The sequence below is a fragment of the Protopterus annectens genome, chromosome 1.part2, assembly GCF_019279795.1.
Source record: "Protopterus annectens isolate FY-2018-M chromosome 1.part2, PAN1.0, whole genome shotgun sequence".
Taxonomy (NCBI): Eukaryota; Metazoa; Chordata; order Ceratodontiformes; family Protopteridae; genus Protopterus; species Protopterus annectens.
The window spans coordinates 914,444,099-914,461,597 of record NC_056727.1 but is presented as its reverse complement, the minus strand read 5'-3'; the positions used below and the strand labels follow the sequence as shown (position 1 = coordinate 914,461,597).

Below are 17,499 nucleotides of genomic sequence, written 5' to 3'. Positions count from 1 at the left end.
AGTACATTTAATTTTTTCCCTCTAAATTACTGGGAGACATCTCTTGTACCAAAGTTGAACTGCCTTTTGCTGCACACCTACAAGATTCTTCAGTCAGTATTTTCTTTACTTTTTGTAGTTAACTGTCAGTTTCTCTAAATTTCTTTCTTGCTGGCATCCAGGCAGTGTATTTGCTAGCCAGCAACTGAATTTTACTCAAGCTGACAGTAACACTAGGTATTATTTCTCAGTTTCTTTTATCATATTGGGAGAACTGAAATTAAGCTGCAGATCAGTGTGCAGCCATCTTACAAGTATTAGACCTAACATCTTGTCAGCCAGAGGCAACACCCAGGAGAGAAGAAGAAAGCACCCAAAAGACCTTCTGCAAGATCCTGTTGATCAAGGACAAGAGGTCTTGTGTCAAACCTCTTTTCTCTCCTATCATCTCCAAAGCCTCCTCAACATTGGGGGCACTGGAGAGAGAAAAGCAGAGATGCAGAAAAATATGTGTTACCTCAGTCTTCAATGTCTGAGGTTGGCAATTCCCTCAAGTAAGCAATGTGCCTCCTCTTGCACTTATGATTCCCTCATTTACTTGATGGGGGGCACACCTAGTTGGAACAGGAAAGTTAAGCTGACTCAGAGCTGTGGAAGAGAGCCTGCTATTGTCTATCTGAACTTCTATCCTGACAGGAAGGGATGGACACCTCAAGGGCATATACACGCAAGCTGTAAGTATAAGGTGCTATGCTGACAGGGCCCTTTTGTACTTGCACCTGAGGATACACCAGTGTAGGGCTGTTGTCCAATACCCTAGTATGCTCAGCATTTAGGCTGAAGGTGTCACTGGCAATAAAGGCAGTGCCATCGCTGGCACTAGAAGCCCCCCTTGACACTAAAGTTTTCTGCAAATGACCTAGTCGATTCCAGTCTGCCTAACACCAAGGACTCAAAAGCTGATGACATCTAGATATGGAACAGCAACAAGGGCATCAGTACTGATGATAATCTAGGGCTAGCAGCATGGAGCCTTGGCACCAAAAGGAAATACAGCCACTGGAATTGGCAATGACAGAACCTATGCCACTGGTGAAACTGGCAATGAAGGGAATCAGTGCACTTCCTCGATGCTGACAGCTACAGAGGCAGAAGCTTGGAGTGATGATGACATAAGACATTATTGGGAATTCAACTTACCTCACTCCTATCACTGCCTAAACTGGAGACTAGGAGGAGGAAAAAAGTCCATGAAGCAAGAAGGATTCCTTATCCTCTGAACAGTACACAGAATGAACCAGATCTATCCTAGTCTACACTTACTGAGTTATAATCAACGTCCACAGAGTTTGGCAACTCTGGGGTGAAACAGACATGGAAAGAATTATGAAGATGATCAGAGATATAGCAAACCTTCAGACACTGGACCCAACCCAATTTGGTTACATGGCAGATCATACCTATTCAACCTGGTGGACTTCTTTGAGAAAGCCACCAAAGAAATGGATGAGAGCAAAATCGTTCACACTGCCTACCTTGACCTGGCCAAGGCATTTGACACAATACCCCACTCGGGCATTGTTGACAAACTCGAGAGGTTAGGTACAAACTGGTATGTCACCCGGTGGACAGCCAACTGGTTCAGAGACAGGACCCAGGAAGTTATAATTGGGGAGTCCACCTCTACAAAATGGCCAGACACAAGTGAAGCCCCTCAAAGATCAGTCCGTGGACCATTCCTTTTTGGAATTTACTTCTCAGAAGTCAAAGCCAATGTCAGTGGTCTCTGGCTGACTAAACTGATTGCAAAATTAGGAGCGGTCACTGAATCTCACACTGACAACTATTCTCCAGGAGGGGCTGACACAGACAAAACTGGTGTCAGAGTCATGGACTAACACTAAATGCAAGAAATGCATAATAGTAGCCTTTTGGAAGTCATCCATCCCTGGTAACTATCACATTGACAACACACCCCTTAGAGTTTACTGGGCCTATATTAGACTGACGAAAGACGAACCTGATATGATCAACACATAAACGTCGATCTACAAAATGAATGAAGGACGGAAACGCTGAAAGACAATGCTGAACATACTTCCCTGGCCATCAGGGTGACTGTGGGGATGAGGAAATATATCCTTTTCCCCACTGTAGAGCGGTCTCGGAGTTGTTATATATAAGTAGGGGGGGGTGTGGGGGGTGCAAGGGGGCTTGCCCCCCATGCAAAAACATTAATGAAAAGTGTTTTATGTTGTGTTTTTTTTACATTGGGTTTACTTACATGTATGGCACTGTTGCTTCCAGGAATGTATTCAGCGCTGTGCATCTCGGTATTTCCATCCTTCGCTCTTTTTGTAGATCGACATTTATGTGTCGCTCTTTTGGTGTTTGCATATTACGGGTTTCAGGCTTATAATATAGACACGAGTTTACACAGTAGTCAGGAACTTAGAGACACACATGGATAATAATCTAGCCTTTGACCATCATGTGAGGAAATCATTCTATGTTGTGCAACTTATAAACAAAGTTATGGCATCCAAGTCCAAGAAAGTCTTGGTCCTACTGTAATCGGCATTCATGAGACCTATCACGGAGTACAATGTCCCCTTTGGTATGTCCAATTGGAATGTCCACAGAGGTTCCTCACTAAAAGAATGCAAGGTGCAAGTAAAATGTCAATAAATGTAAAATGTCCTATGCAGTCTGCCTCAAGGTTCTATCTCTATATTCGATCTCCTACAGGCTTTTAAAGGGAGATGTAAGCCTGGCATAAAGGGCTGTGTCAGACTCCTCTTTGATGGACCTCCTGCATATCCACAAAATGATGGACCTCCTGCATATCCACAAAACAAACAGCACCAGAATTACCCGTTCTAAAGACTTAAACCAGGACCTGCTGGAGTGATAGGTGTGTATTCCAGAGACTACACTGTCTACGGAACACACTCCCCATCCATGTGAAGCAGAGTTTCTCCCTAATTCAATTCAAGTGCAACTTGGACAATTGGATGGGAAATCAGAAATTTATCCCTGGTTTGGCACCTATGTCTCTAATGGACACAGGTAACTTGTAAATGGTCAATCTCTCAGGCCCATGCTTACACTTATCAAGGACATCAGTACTTGTCAAAGATTTGGGATGCATGGCTAGGCTTAAAAAGGCCCTTGTGGACATTAGCCTAGTAAACACCTATGCTCCTATAAAAAAGGATTTAAGTGAAGGAGGTCTGGGTGAGATACGCCTACCCATGTCTGAAAACAGACATAATACTGCCTACGAATATTATACCTGGCTTTCTCAGCTGAAGGTACAGCAATTCAAACTGCACTGGTGGTGTCAGGCGTTGCACCTTGCCTTCTTTTATTCAGATCACTGGGTTTGTGGGTCCATCACTGTTACAGCTTGATCACCCTTTGTTTGGCAAGAAGTGGAGATGCTTCCTAAAAGGATTCAGCCTTGGAAGAGTCCTCTTTCCCTTTTACATGACTTGTCCATCTCTACAGGATTCAGAAAACTAGGAACCAGGACAATGACCTTTTCCCCCTCCTTACATTAAGTTCATTTGAAAAGGCTTTTATCTATCTTTTAGCACTTCATTGTTCAAATATTTTGCAGATTTTGAAGTCTTGTTTTAGGTGTTCAGTACCCAGGCAAATCAAACAGAATAAATGGTGATCAACAAGTGTGATTTTTTTATTCACACTTTTTGAAACCTGAGTGAGCATCCATGGCCACAATGCAACATGATTACCCTAAATATTACAAAACTGTACTATACCCCAAAACAATCCTATTCAAACGTATTCACAACAAACATAAAAAATTCACCAAACAGAATCATTCTAACAAAATTTTACATTAACCACACACACAAAAAAAAATATTGGAGTTCAGAAAGAACAGAGAACAGTTGCATATTTGATAGGGAAGATGACAAAGTCACTTTCTGAGAAGCAAGTTAAAAAGATTTGACACAAGGCAAAAAAAATGTGAAGGAAACTGTTTCTAATCGCACTAAGCTGTGGAGGGCCCAAACCACCAAAACCCAACTTTTTTTTTAAACAGAGTCTAGGACCGTCTGAACCTCTGATGTAATGGCAAAAGGGGCAACACATATTTGGATACACTGAGGTAGCTTGGAGCATAATGGGATTGGGGAGAAACTGGAGGTCTGTGTAGTCTGTGCTGAACTGAAAAATTAGGAGTTGAATATCGAAATCCATTCAGAAACATACACAGACTATTATCAACCAAAAAAACAATCATATGGTCTAAAATTTTGATAATATAACCACAGCCAACAAAAAATTATGCTAGTCCTACGCCATGTAATTAAAAAAACATGAACAGAATGCAAACTAAGATCAGTATGATTCAGTTAACCATGCTAACAACAAAAAAAAAAAAACTTAAAGGAGCCCATTATGCATCAACGCTTTAAATTCACTTAGAGCTTCATCTTTCAGGATGCCGGCATTTAATCCATTACATCCACAACTATCCCCACCTTTTTCAAAATACCACTTCCTTCTCTCTTACTCACCCAGCAGGAGCTGTTGTGAAACCTGCCCTTTTAATTCAGAGCCATAGCACCCAAAAATAGCAATACACCTCCAAAACTATGTCTCTCAAACCCTGCAACAGAAATTCTTAAAAATGGTAAGCCCCTGCACAGCAAGGTGTCCTCACATGCATCTAACTCAACAAAAACCACAGCTATTACTTCATGCAGCTGGGGGCACGTCCACAAAATTCCTCTTCATAAAGTCAGCTTGACAAATACTATCTTTTAAACTACAATCAGCATGAATCTTCCACCAAATTTACTAGAAAATTATCGGTTCCTAAACCATATCAGCAAATACGCCACCCTTCCGAAAGACCAGCATGGGTTTAGGCCAATCCACAGTATAATTACTCATATCTACGCTGGTAAAAAAAAGTCTTAACACATAGCAGCAGAAGGGAAACAGGTTTTTACTAGCATACAGGAAGCAAACCTGTGCTGGGAAATTAGGCAGGATTTTTTTTGCTTTCATCAAAATACAAAAAAATGGGGTGTTCCTTCCTTTCATCCATCACAATTCAAGTTTCTTGAACTAGAAATAACCTTGTCTCAGGTCTTCTATGCCTATTGTACAAGAATATATGGAAAAATATATTATGAGTACACATGTATCACAGCTATGATCTTTATTAAGATAAACTCACAATAAAAAAGTTCAACTGGAAAAAGAGGCAAAACATTTCTAAAATAAGATCTTACTATGTTAAATGATCTATGAAAAGGATCCTCACTGATTGATGGCAAGAATAAATCTAGCTGCAGAACCAATCAGCCTTTTCCCCCACATTTTCAAAGACAGAAGTGCATACAAAATGAAATATATCACAATGTCATATAATGGACACATAAGCAAGACCACATCCCACTATCTGCAGGTTTGCCTCCTTGCTACTAATAAACAATATAATGCAAATTTTTAGATGAGTACCGTTTTTAAAAAATATTTTTAACATTGTGTAATTCATTGTGGAACCAGGATCAAATGTGTACATCTTTAAGAAAAGCATTTTTATAACAATGTCATGGTGACATCATTAATTGTTTAATTAGAGTGGTTATTTAAATGAGTCTTTGGTTTTAAAGCACTGTTTCTGATGAAGTCTCACTTAGAGATGAAAGCGCTTAAACCTGTTGCCAATCTGCTTTATTTTCTGTCATTTGGTGAATAAAGTGGAGTTTCTACAAGTGTTTCTAAGCCTTGGAGTTCCTGCCATAATAAGACATTTACGGATTTTAATATAATGCAAATGAACAAGAATGAGGATTGGGCACTCCTCCTACTACTAAGCTATTTGCAATTACATATCTGCCCAAACTGCAGGGAATCCAACAGTAAGACAAGCTGCAGGAACAGTATCCACACAGAGAGAAAAAACTATCTTTAACTTATCAAAGGTGACCTTCTTCATAGATAACTGATACAGTAAGATATGTTTGTGCTACACAGATCATCAAGAACCCCCTAATTATGAGTCCTACACTTTGGCTAAAATCTAACCACTGAAGTCACCAGGATGGAAAGAGTATGACAACCACACCAGAACCGGTAAGAAGACTGAACAATGGAGAAAACATAGCTAGAAGTACAACTACTGCAGAAAAATACCTGAAATGTGGAAGCTGCAGACTCCAACAACACCTGACAACCAAGATCTGCTTGGTTCTCAAAATGGAATTACAAGCCAGTAGAAAGTAATGAGAAAATCTGAAATGCCAACAGCGAGCCACCCATACTGGCAACAACTAGTGCTCTATCCCCAAAGAAGCTGAAAGCGGTTAGCAGTTTCTGACTCATGCCTGTGGCACTGGGAACTGGGAGAATGGGTCTTACTCAAATACTAAAAGCAACAAAGTCATCACCCCACAAGGAACACAAAAGGGCAACCCCAACCAGGTCCACTTTCCCTCTACAGGGGGTCAAGGACAACTAAACTACATTACTGAAGTAGAACAATAGACTTAAGAGCTGCTAAAATGAGAACATCAAACTAAGTCAGGAACATGATGCACAAGTACTTGCCCTTCGTCCTGCAAAGAACATCAGGATGTGAATGCAAAACGCCAGGTCCTAGGCAAAGAAAATCATTACCACTACTCAAAAATCAGGGGGCACAGAAGGGACACAGCTGATCTCTTTCCAGGTTTTGGCACCAGAAACCAAACCTCTGTAAAGGCACTGAAGACTGAAGAAGCACACAAAGGTATGCCTTCCCAGAGGATTAGCCCAATCAGATGTCCTTGATGAATCAACACAGATCGCTCCAAAACAACTGGGGAGATCATGTTTCAGAAATACCTTCCCATATTAAGAGGGTAGAACTACCAAGTTGTCATTGTCCAGCAGGGAAAGGCTCTCTTTCCCAAGGGAAAAAAAAAGGTAGTCTTCACTTCATAGCAGCTGAAAGTCTGGATGTATTCCAGTTCCATCTCGGAAGAAAGGTACAACAAAAGAAAGGAGAGACTACCTCAAAACATGAGACGAAGTCAGTGTGTCCTAATCTGAATTCTGACAAGGATATGTGTTATTGGTGAGACAAAACTGTAATGTCACCAAAGCTCAGACTCACAACCCAAGACAGCCAAGATCACAAAGGGAAATCCACCAAGTACCTTTAATGTGGCATTTCCAGCTCAAGATTTGAGGCAATCCACAACACCTGAGAAATTCTCTCTTGAAAGAAAGAAATCCAAATCAGCATTTGTGTGTGTGTATTGTGGCAGAAACCAAAAAAGGCTTGGAGTATAAACTGCAACCTTTGTCAGAAAAATCCTACTTCTGCTGGACAGCAAGTCCATCTGCTGGGGGTGGGGTGGGGGGAGGGCAGACGGACACTTACAGCCATGCCATATGCTTTAAACACATAGTCACCTGCCATTTTTACCCAAAGCCTTCACTACAGACGAAAAGAATCATTTAAGGTATACATACATCCAAATACACTGGTCAGGACAAGACCTTCCCTGATTTCAGACTCAGGAAGAGCCTTGAGTGCTGCCAGAACAGATTGGACAGCTAGGATGAGCTCTAAATCCCAACGTGGCAGACCAGCACACACATTCTTGCCAGATGTACCCCCTTTCACTAGCTACCCTGTCACACAGATGGGAGAGGACAGACTGTGGTAGGTCTGAGACAGCCATAATCCAGCACAAGGTACGTGTCTAGGAGCAAACTGAGTCTGGACAAACTGAGTCTGGACAGTTGAGATGAGCTCTAAAATTCCAGTGTGGCAGAGAAGCATACATTCATTCCAGATGTAACCCCCTTTCACTAGCCACCCTGTCTCACAGATGGTACATAATGGACTGTGGTAGGCCTGACACTACCAAGCAGAAGTTGGACAATGAGTAAATACATGTTCTGACAAAAACACTCCCAATCAGCAGTTCTTACACTGATACTGGACAGAAGCTTCCAAGGATGCAACTCTATACCTGTCTCTTTAGCTCCCACCAATAGCCAAAAAGCTGCTCTCTCACTTCCAGTTCTTAGACCCTTGTGTGGGCTCCACCCCATGGTTCTGCTTTACTACAGCTGACCAGCTCAGCTGGACTGAAAGAAGTCCCATAACTCAAAGTCTCAGTCCTGAGTATTCCCAAGTCATAATCAGATGACTCAATGGGATGGCTCTTCATTATCTAGGCTTGACAGATTCAGGAATGAGCAGAGAAGTATGTCTTGAAGACAATGGAATGCGCCCCACTCAACAGTGAGAGGAATTCTGCACCTCTGCCTTTCAGCCATTCCTCTTGAATTTGGAACTCTTCCACATCTGAATATAATGCAAGGGGAATGTGAATGCAGGATTTGTTCCACAGGTGACAGGTAGATGAGAAATACAAGTGGTGCAAACAGAAAAGAACTGATAGGAGACACGGATAAAGGATACTTATGACAAGTCAACATGTGATGTCAATTAAGGGTGTGCTTTTGTCCCTGAACACTAGAATTTCTGAAAAAGGTGCCAAATTCTGACCGGTGGAGAGGACAAACCCAATGTACAGGATATGTTCTTATCAGATTAAAAGGTTACTAAATATTTATCAAAATGTATGATAGAGAATTATTTGGGAACTGTGCTCCCCCATTCAGAACCTCTTATTCGGGAAACATACAACAAAAAGAACCCTGTAAAGATGAAGGAAGCAGAAGCTGCTACTACTTAAAAAAATTGCAGTTATTCTATCATGCATTATAAACAATAATGGTAAAGGTAACTTAGATAAAGTACAGTTGTATAAAACCTTACCATAATAGTAGATTGTCCACTTCACTATTGTGGTATTCTTTACCCAAGGGATCTCCTGCCAAGGATAGCCCAACATCCTGCCAGTATACCAAAGCCTTCAGTACTTATAGCACTATACATCATATGTATGGTCACCGCATATGGCACAAGGAAAAAAGGTGACATTAGGATACACACACAGAACTGAAAAAGCGCCAGGAGGAACAGAATGCCCTTATAGACTAGGGAAACATGTGCATCCAGAAGAAAACGGGGGAAAAAAGATGGAGGATTCCTCAGTCAGAAGGGTAAGAAACTACAGGGCAAGAGCTAAGAGAGGCAGTGAATACTGCAACAGTGAAGAGAAGGACATCTACTGTTACTGTAAGATTTTACACAACTGTACTATGTCCTTCCATGTCACTGTTGTAGCATTCTTTACCTAAAGAAGAGTACAAGAGCTCAACAGGAAGCCTGGGAGAAGGAAGGCACAGAAGACCCTCTGCAAACCTAAGGGGAATAACTTTGGCAAAGCCTACCCTGGCCCTGAAAATAATACCTAGTGAAAACATGAACAGAGGACTAAGTAGCAACCTCAAGGATAGAACTAGTACACAGGCCCTTGAAAAAAAAGCACTGGAGGAGGCAATGCCTAGCAGAATGCATCTACACTGATGAGGAAATACATTTTCCATGAAAAGAATAACTAAAAAAAAAAAGGTCTTGGAAATGCAGGAGAAAGATGGTTTGCTTAGAAACAGCCAAACCAAAAGTCTTGAGATGAAAAGAAACAAAAACCTGCTCAGATTTGCAGATAACTTTAGTTTAATACAACTAATCTGAGCGGTCTATGCAAATCCAAGGTGTGAAGAACCTTTTCACTGGCGGACTGCAGAGAAGGAAAAAAGGAAGGAATATGAATACATTGACCACATTGGGTGTAAAAGTATTATTACGAAGAGATACTCTGTCTCTGCGGAAAACTAAAAGGAAGAAAAGCCATAACAGCCTGAAGTTCAGACACCTTCTTGGTTGAAGTGTGGGCCAAAAGAAGAACAATGTTCCATATGCAATATTGTACGGAAGATGAAGAAGCAAGTTAAACAGGAGATGGTGTCAATTTTTCAAGTACAAAATTGAGGTCTCAGGAAGGTGGAAAAGGCTTCTTGCGAGGTCTGATATGAGGGATGCCTTTAAGAAATTAATCTAGAAGACAAGGGCAGACAAGCAGAAATTACTGACAGATGAGTGTTAACTGAACAATATGTCCCAACCCAGCATGTAGCAGATCCCACAAATAAGGGAGAGAACAGGAAACTCCAAAGATATGGGGCATGCTGATGGCATACGCACAACCAGATAGAAAATTGCTACCATAGGGACATGTACGATTCCTTGGTAGTGGGTTTCTTAACCTCCTGCAGAACCTAAAGCATATCCTCAGAAAAGAGGTACCTAAAAGGAATCAAAACCCTAATACCACAGTGTCATTTGAAGAGTGGGTAAGTGAGGATGGATGACAGACCCTTTGTCGTGTGTGAAAAGATCCAACAGGTGAAGTAATTTGTGATGACTGCCACTGGCCAAGTGAGAAATAAAGGGGTACCAATGCTGACTGGGCCAAAAGGGAGTCACCGTCAAGAATTGGGAGAGTCCTGCCTGATCTAGTGCAGAACTCCTGGTAACAGAGTAAGAAGAGAAAGATATATAGAAACATCCCCTTCGAAGGAAAAGATGGGGTATCCACTTTCCAAGCCAGAGGACTTGGGAATCTCGGACAGAATAGAGGAAGATGTCTTTCAGAGGGGAGGCAAAAAGATCTACCTTAGGAACACCCCCACCAATGGACAATGCCCAGGAACACATCTCTGTGAAGCATCCATTTGTGAGCTTGTGTGCTGGACCTGCTGAAGCAGTCTGCCAACAAACTGTGCTCTGCAGGAATGCAAATTACCTGAAGAGTCATTTGATATTGGATAGCTAGATCAAAGACCTGAAGAAAGTACAGTTGTGTACACTTACCATAAATGTAGATGTTCGAGTGTATTCACTGTTGCAGTCATCACATTTGGGTTATCTGCTTGCAGTAGCCCTCAGTCAACCTGATTATCAAAGTCTTGGGTCCTGCGTCGGTTGCTGTCTCATCTTCCATGACGTCAGGTAGTCAGGGGTATAAAGCATGCAGCCGACACCATTACATCAGTTTTTCTTGCCCCAGATGTCAGGTGCCCCCCTAATGGGAAGCAATTAAATATATATATGCAAGGTTATACCTCCAACAAAAAAACAAATACACCAAAAAGCTTTTAAGCATAGTAAAGGAGAATGGACACATAGCCAAAAGAAGACAGGGGGCTGGAGGAGGGTAACCAGGACTGCAACAGTGAATACACTACACAAAGTACAGTTTTGTACCTACCATAAATGTAGATGTTCGAGTGTTCTTATCCTGCCATGTCAGGTATATAAGATGCATCAGATGTCAAGTGCCCCCAATACATATTGCTAATCAAAATATACAATAAAAATAAGTCCAGCTAGTTCAGAGGGATGGAGGGATGGACATTTATGGTAGGTACAAAACTGTACTATGTTCATCGTGTTACACTGCTGCAGTCATTACACTTGGGTAAAATCCCAAAGCTGAGGTTGGGTGGCTGGTCTATAAAGAGTTACGATTGGCTATGAGGCCCTGCAGAACTGCAGTGGCAAATCCTGCTCTGGATTTAGAGTAAAGAAGCAGGTGGTAATTGCTTGGTAAAGGTGTGCACTAAACTCCAAGTTGCAGCCTCCAAAATTTCCTTGGTAGGTATTTCTCTGAGAAAGGCTGTTGAAGTGGCCGTCTGGCATATGGTATTAGTAGTATGCAGGATGCCATGAATCCCAGGGCCTGCAGAATTTTTCTTGCAGGGAGATGGGACTTTCTTGCCAGCAGTTGAAAGTATTAAGTTAGTTGAACTTGTTTGTCTGGCGTGAGGTAAGCCATCCGGGCCGCTGTATTTAAGCTGGCACCCAGGAATATAATCTGTTGCGAGGGCACTAGTTTTGACTTCTTTTCGTTTACTGTGTACCCTAGAGAAATTAGCAACCTTTTTACAAACACCAGATGCTGTAGAAGAATGTCCTTTGTCTCTGCTTGAATGAGGCAGTCGTCCAGGTATGGATATATTTGAATTCCTTTTTGTCTGCAAAATGCAATTACTGGTGCCAGGCACTTTGTGAAGACCCTGGGCGCAGTAGATAAGCCAAAGGGCAGTGCAGAGAATTGGTAGCGCATTGTACCAGCTTTGAATCGGAGGTATCTTCTGCAATTTTGTCTGATAGGGACATGCAGGTATGCCTCTTTGAGGTCCAGACTTTCAAGCCAAGCCTTCTTGCCCAGCATGGGTAGAAGCTGCTGTAATGTCAACATTTTGAATTTTGGAATATCCAGGTAAGTATTCAGAATTGAAAGGTCTAGTATGGGCCTCCAGCCCTTGTCCTTTCTGGGGACCAGGAAGTCTCGAGTAAAATCCTTGTCCTTGTTCCTGTTGTGGTACTTTTTGAATAGCTCGCATGTCCATGAGGGCTGAAATTTGTTTTTGAGTCTCTGCCCATTGCTTTTGTGGCAGGTCTGGCATTCCTTTTAGCCTTGGTAAAGTATGAAAGTGGAATCTGTAACCTTGAGACACAATATTCAGGACCCATTTGTCTTGGGTGATTGTTTGCCAGTTTTGAGAAAAAAGTGCTAGTTTTCCCCCTAAAGGGGCTTCCAAAAGGGACGTGCTTGGCGTACGAAGGAGAAAGTCATTGTGACTGTTTCCTGTAAGGTTGAGACTTGTCCTCACCACCTTTTGGGGTTGAGGTGCCCCCACTGTTGTTGTCTGTTGGAGCCTTGGGGTTGAGATCTGCCTCTTGGGCATCTGTATCTGCCTCTCTGTGGCCTGTCTGATACTGGAAGGGACCAATTCTTTGTTGGCCAATTTCTGCTAAACCGAAGTGGCTGTACCTGTAAGAAATCCTGGACTGTTTGCATAGATTTAGCTTTATCCTCAATTTTCTTTAACACCAAACAAAGTATCATGCTGTAAAGGAGCATCCAATAATTTTGCCTTAACATGATCAGGTAAACTTTGTTCTTTTAACCAAGCATGTCTTCGAATCACAGAACCTGTAACTGCGGCTTTATAAGAGGCCTCTAAAGAATCAAAACCACATTGCAGAGTATGTTTTCCCACATGTTCAACTGCATGCAATAAATCCTGCATTTCTTTACAATCAGGAGCTTCTGTGCTTGCAAGCATTTTCTGTTTTAACTGAGCCATTAAATATTGTTGGCAAACATGTGAAACTGGCAATTTAAAGCCCTTACTGCTAAAGTTGCAGAAGTGTATACTTTCTTCCCCCATCTATCCAAAGCTCTGGAATCTCTGTCAGAGGGTACTGGATTTTTTTGCAATGGAAGCCTTAACTCCTTTTGGACCCTGGGAAATAGTTTCTGGATCAGCAGAAGGGTTTTTGTAAAGAAACTTGTGAGAATCAGGGGCTCTAATACCCATCTGGCATGGCTGGAGCAGGGGGCAGAGTGTCAGGAGATTAACTGGATTCAGAGAACACATCATCCACAATATCTAGCACAGGCAGAATAGCCAGGGGCCTGTGTTGAAGCAATAAGAGGAAATCCCTGAGCCTTTTCTTGGATTCTGAGTAATCCTGGCTTTCCCAATGGAAATGCTCCCTCATGGTGTGTGTTTCCCCAAAAGAATAATCCTCAGGAGGAGAGGCTGAAGGGATAGATTCTTCAGCATCAGAGTTCTCATAGGGGGGCGGAGAGTATCCCTGGTCTGAAGAGGAATCAGAAGAAATGGAAACCTGATCAGAGGAGCCATAGTCTGTATCCTGCCTAGGCCTTTTCTCAGGAGGGGGATGGGAACATCTGATTAGAGTAATGAGGTCTTCGGCCATTTTAAGCATCTGTTTCTTAGGCATGGAGGACTGTCCAGGAGAATGCTGTACTTGTTTCTTTGTCTTTAATGGTACCTTTGTCTTGGCTGTTGTTTTAATGGTAAGCTGTGAAGGTCTGAAAACACCCACAGAAGCCGATGCCTGCTAGGGGCTCCGGACCCATCTGAGGGATTAGTTTCAAGATGCCTCCACGTGGGAGTCGGAAGCGGCCTGTGGCTCTGAGGTAGCGGGCGTCAGGGGCTGCGAAAGCGCCTCACTGAGAACCGGCGACTGGCCTAGAAGAGGTTTCGTTGTCGGTTTTGGACCTCGGATGCCTGTCTTTATCCTTGTCTTTGCGTTTTTTCGGTATTGAGGTCGTCGGCTGATCCGACGGCATTGTGTAATTGAACCTTCGGCCAAAGTAGTGCAAAGCAAAATCAAAACGTCTTTTTATAGTGCGTTTGTTAAATCTAGCACAAAACAGACAATTAGTGACGTCATGATCAGGGCCTAGGCATGGAATACAGGAAGTCCTTACGAGGCATTTGCTTCCCACAAGAAATACAATTATTAACTTTTTCTGACATCGGTCTGAGGCAAGAAAAAAGTTTCCCCATCGGGGTACTTAGCTTTATTGAAGACTTCGGATCTGAAATTCGAAGTCGGCTGACTGGCACTTGCGAACTGCTTCTGCTTCGGGCACCGTGCGGCAAGAAAGACTGACCGAATAGTGTCGGATGCATCTTATATACCCCTGGCGCACTGATGTCAGGGAAGAAGCGACAGCAACCGATGCAGGACCAAGACTTTGGAACTCAGGCCAGCTGCGGGACCGCCTGACGGCAGGATAACCAAGTGTAATGACTGCAGCAGTGTAACACGATGAACATCTGTACTATGTTCTTCATGTTTCACTGTTGCAGTCATCACATTTGGGTAGATTCCCAAAGCTAAGGGTGGGAGGAGGAATTTAGATAGCATTAGGACTAGCTATAAGGCCCTGCAAGACTGAATACCTCAGACCCTGCAAAAAGCAATGCCAGCAGCCAGGCATTTGCTGAATACCCTTAGGGCAGTAGAGAGGCCGAAGGGCAAAGCACAGAACTGAAAATGCAAGGCAGAGAAAGCGAAACAAAAAATTCCTGAAGAGGGGATAGATGGGGATGTGAAGATATGCATCCTTGAGGTCCAGATATACCAGAAAGGCCTGGGGTAGAAGAAAGGGGAAAATGTATGCAGAGATAATGTCCAAAATGAATCGAGGAAGATATTCACTTTGGACAGAAGCACAATTGATCTCCAGTTGCCCTCCTTTCGTGGGACCAAAAACATCTTGGTAGAAAACTCCTTCCCCTCTTGGCAGGAGGCACCGTTTGAATGGGGCCCTGAACCAAGAGAGAGTGAGGAACCTCTGAGAAATGACAGACCTGTTCTCGAGGAAGCTAAGAAATTGTTGAAAAGGAAAGAAGGCACTTCCAAACCATGTAATATACCTGATGGATAATGGACAGAACTCAACAGTCTGAAGTGACTTGTAGCCAGTTTGAAACAGACAGGGACAGATGGAAGGGCAAAGGAACCTGGCTGAGGGAAGGAGAAACCAAACTATCAAATAGAAGGCAGCTTGTCCTGGAAAGCAGGTTTCTGGGAGGCAGGAATCTGAGCACAATTAGCAGAAGGCACATATCTAGAACCCTTCTTGCCCTTAGGAGGAGGGTGAAATTGCCTATGAACAAATGCAGACTTAGAGGGATAATTCTTACTTTGCTTTTTTCTTGGTGAGACTTGCAAAGTTCAGCAGCAGATCCAAAAAGGATTTTATTAATCAAAGCAGCATCCAAAAGTTTGGCCTTAATGTCATCAAGCAAGGCTTAAGACAAAGACTATGTCTCATAACTGAATCAAGAGCAAGAGCCCTGGAAGAGGCATCATCTGCTTATTGGCTGCATTTGATTGAGTGGCATACAACCTCAGAAGTAGAGCCAGCAGGGAAAGGGCCAAAGCCTTCCCGTCTGAGGAAGTTCAGAAACCACAGAAAGGAGAGACAAGACATACCTCATCATATTAGTCTGGTAGTTGATGGTTCTAAAGGATAAAGTGGCAATAGTGTAAACGTTCTTGCCCAGCTTTTCCAGAGCCCCACTATGCTTATCAGAAGGCAACAGCTTGGTAGAGGGAAATAACTTAGATAGCTTGACAGAGGAAACTGATATGATAGAATAGTCAGCAGAAGAGCATTTATTAAAAATTTGCATTCCTCAGGCACTTTAGAGAGTCAGAGGCTACAGAAGTTGCCCAGAAACTATCCAGAAGAGCAGTTAGAACAGCAAATGGTTTGGGAGACACCATCTGTGGGAGCTCGTAGCATCTTTTCTGAAAATCAGAGACCTGAAAATAATCCCACTTAAAATAATCCATCATGCAGGCAATACAAGCAATGTTTTTCATCTTCTCCCATTATTGGTCGCCACAGCGGATCATCGGTCCGCAGATTGATTGATAGTGGAGTTTTTACAGTGTCGAGTTGATAAGCCTTGCGCCCAACCTTCACAGAAGGCACATGTATACACACACACACACCTACTACATGTCTATAAAACTTGCTCGACAGCAGGGAGGACATGCAGACTCCACGGTATCCCCAAATGAGAGCTTCACCAGAGGGGAATCTCTGTTTATGGAATTCTCCTTTGAACTGTAGTCCAAGGGGGAAGGGATTTGGGAAGAGCAATCCAAAGACTCTTCCCCCAAGTCCAGGTCCTCATCAGAAGAACTCAATTCCCTAGGTCTCTTGAATGGAGAAGACGACTAGGGAGGATCAGGAGCAGAGAACCCTTGAAGTGGCTTCAAGGCCATCAAAGCATTAAATAAACCTCGAGTGAAATCCTGCCATTAGGGATTCTTAACAACAGGGGAAACGTGCCTTGTTTTTTGTTTTTTTTTTCTTCTTCTGTGGGATGCCTGCTCAAAACACCCTCGGAATGTCAGACCTTGGCATGACTCAATAATGGTAGTTGGAATCTCCTCCCTAAGTCCTGAGGAATTCCCTTTGGGTCCTTTTCATATAAATCTGCTGAGAAGTTGGATTCATGCTGGCCTCGAAAAGGGTCATGGCAGAAGAATCCAAAGCAACCACTGAATGGATCTCTGGGCTTCCACCAGCCTTGAAAGAGGTGTCTGAGGAAGGATTAACAGTAGCCAGACCAGACCTAACTTTTTTGTCCTTCTTGGTAGACGGCTGCCCCTTGGGATGGGAGGATTGTGCCATAGCACCTTGAGCTAACAACTTAAGATGTCGGTTCTTCAGGTACATGGACAAGGATGAAGAGATGACTACAAAAGATTTTAGGCACAAATTCCTGGCAGATACAACACTGTGCATGACGGAGAGAAGTACCCAAACAGAACAGGCACTGGTTGTGACGGTCTTTATGTGGAATTTGCCTCCCACGTGGATATCTTCCCTTTCTGCATGACATGAACATCATAACCACAAAAAAAGAGAAGAAAGGAAACCCCAACAGGGCACTTATCTGAAGACATGGCTTGGCAACCAGCACAGTAGAAGGGTGTTCAGACGGACATTCAATAATGGCATTTGGACTGGTAGCAAAGAAGTTCTGAATGTGTGCGTTTGTAGGTCACCTTTATGCCCCACGCAGTGCAAGGAAAGCACGTGTGAAGTACAATACCTATAAGTATTAAAGACGTTGGTATACTGGCCAGACACTGGGCTATCCTTGGCAGGAGATCCCTTAGGTAAAGAATACTGCAACAGTGATATGGCAAGACAT

At 42.9% G+C, this 17,499-nt stretch overlaps 1 protein-coding gene across 1 annotated transcript in view; it reads right to left on the bottom strand.

Annotated features, from left to right (window-relative positions):
* Positions 1-17,499, bottom strand: part of PARP1 (poly(ADP-ribose) polymerase 1) — a 2,301,307-nt gene that overhangs the window by 282,145 nt on the left and 2,001,663 nt on the right. The window lies entirely within an intron of this gene.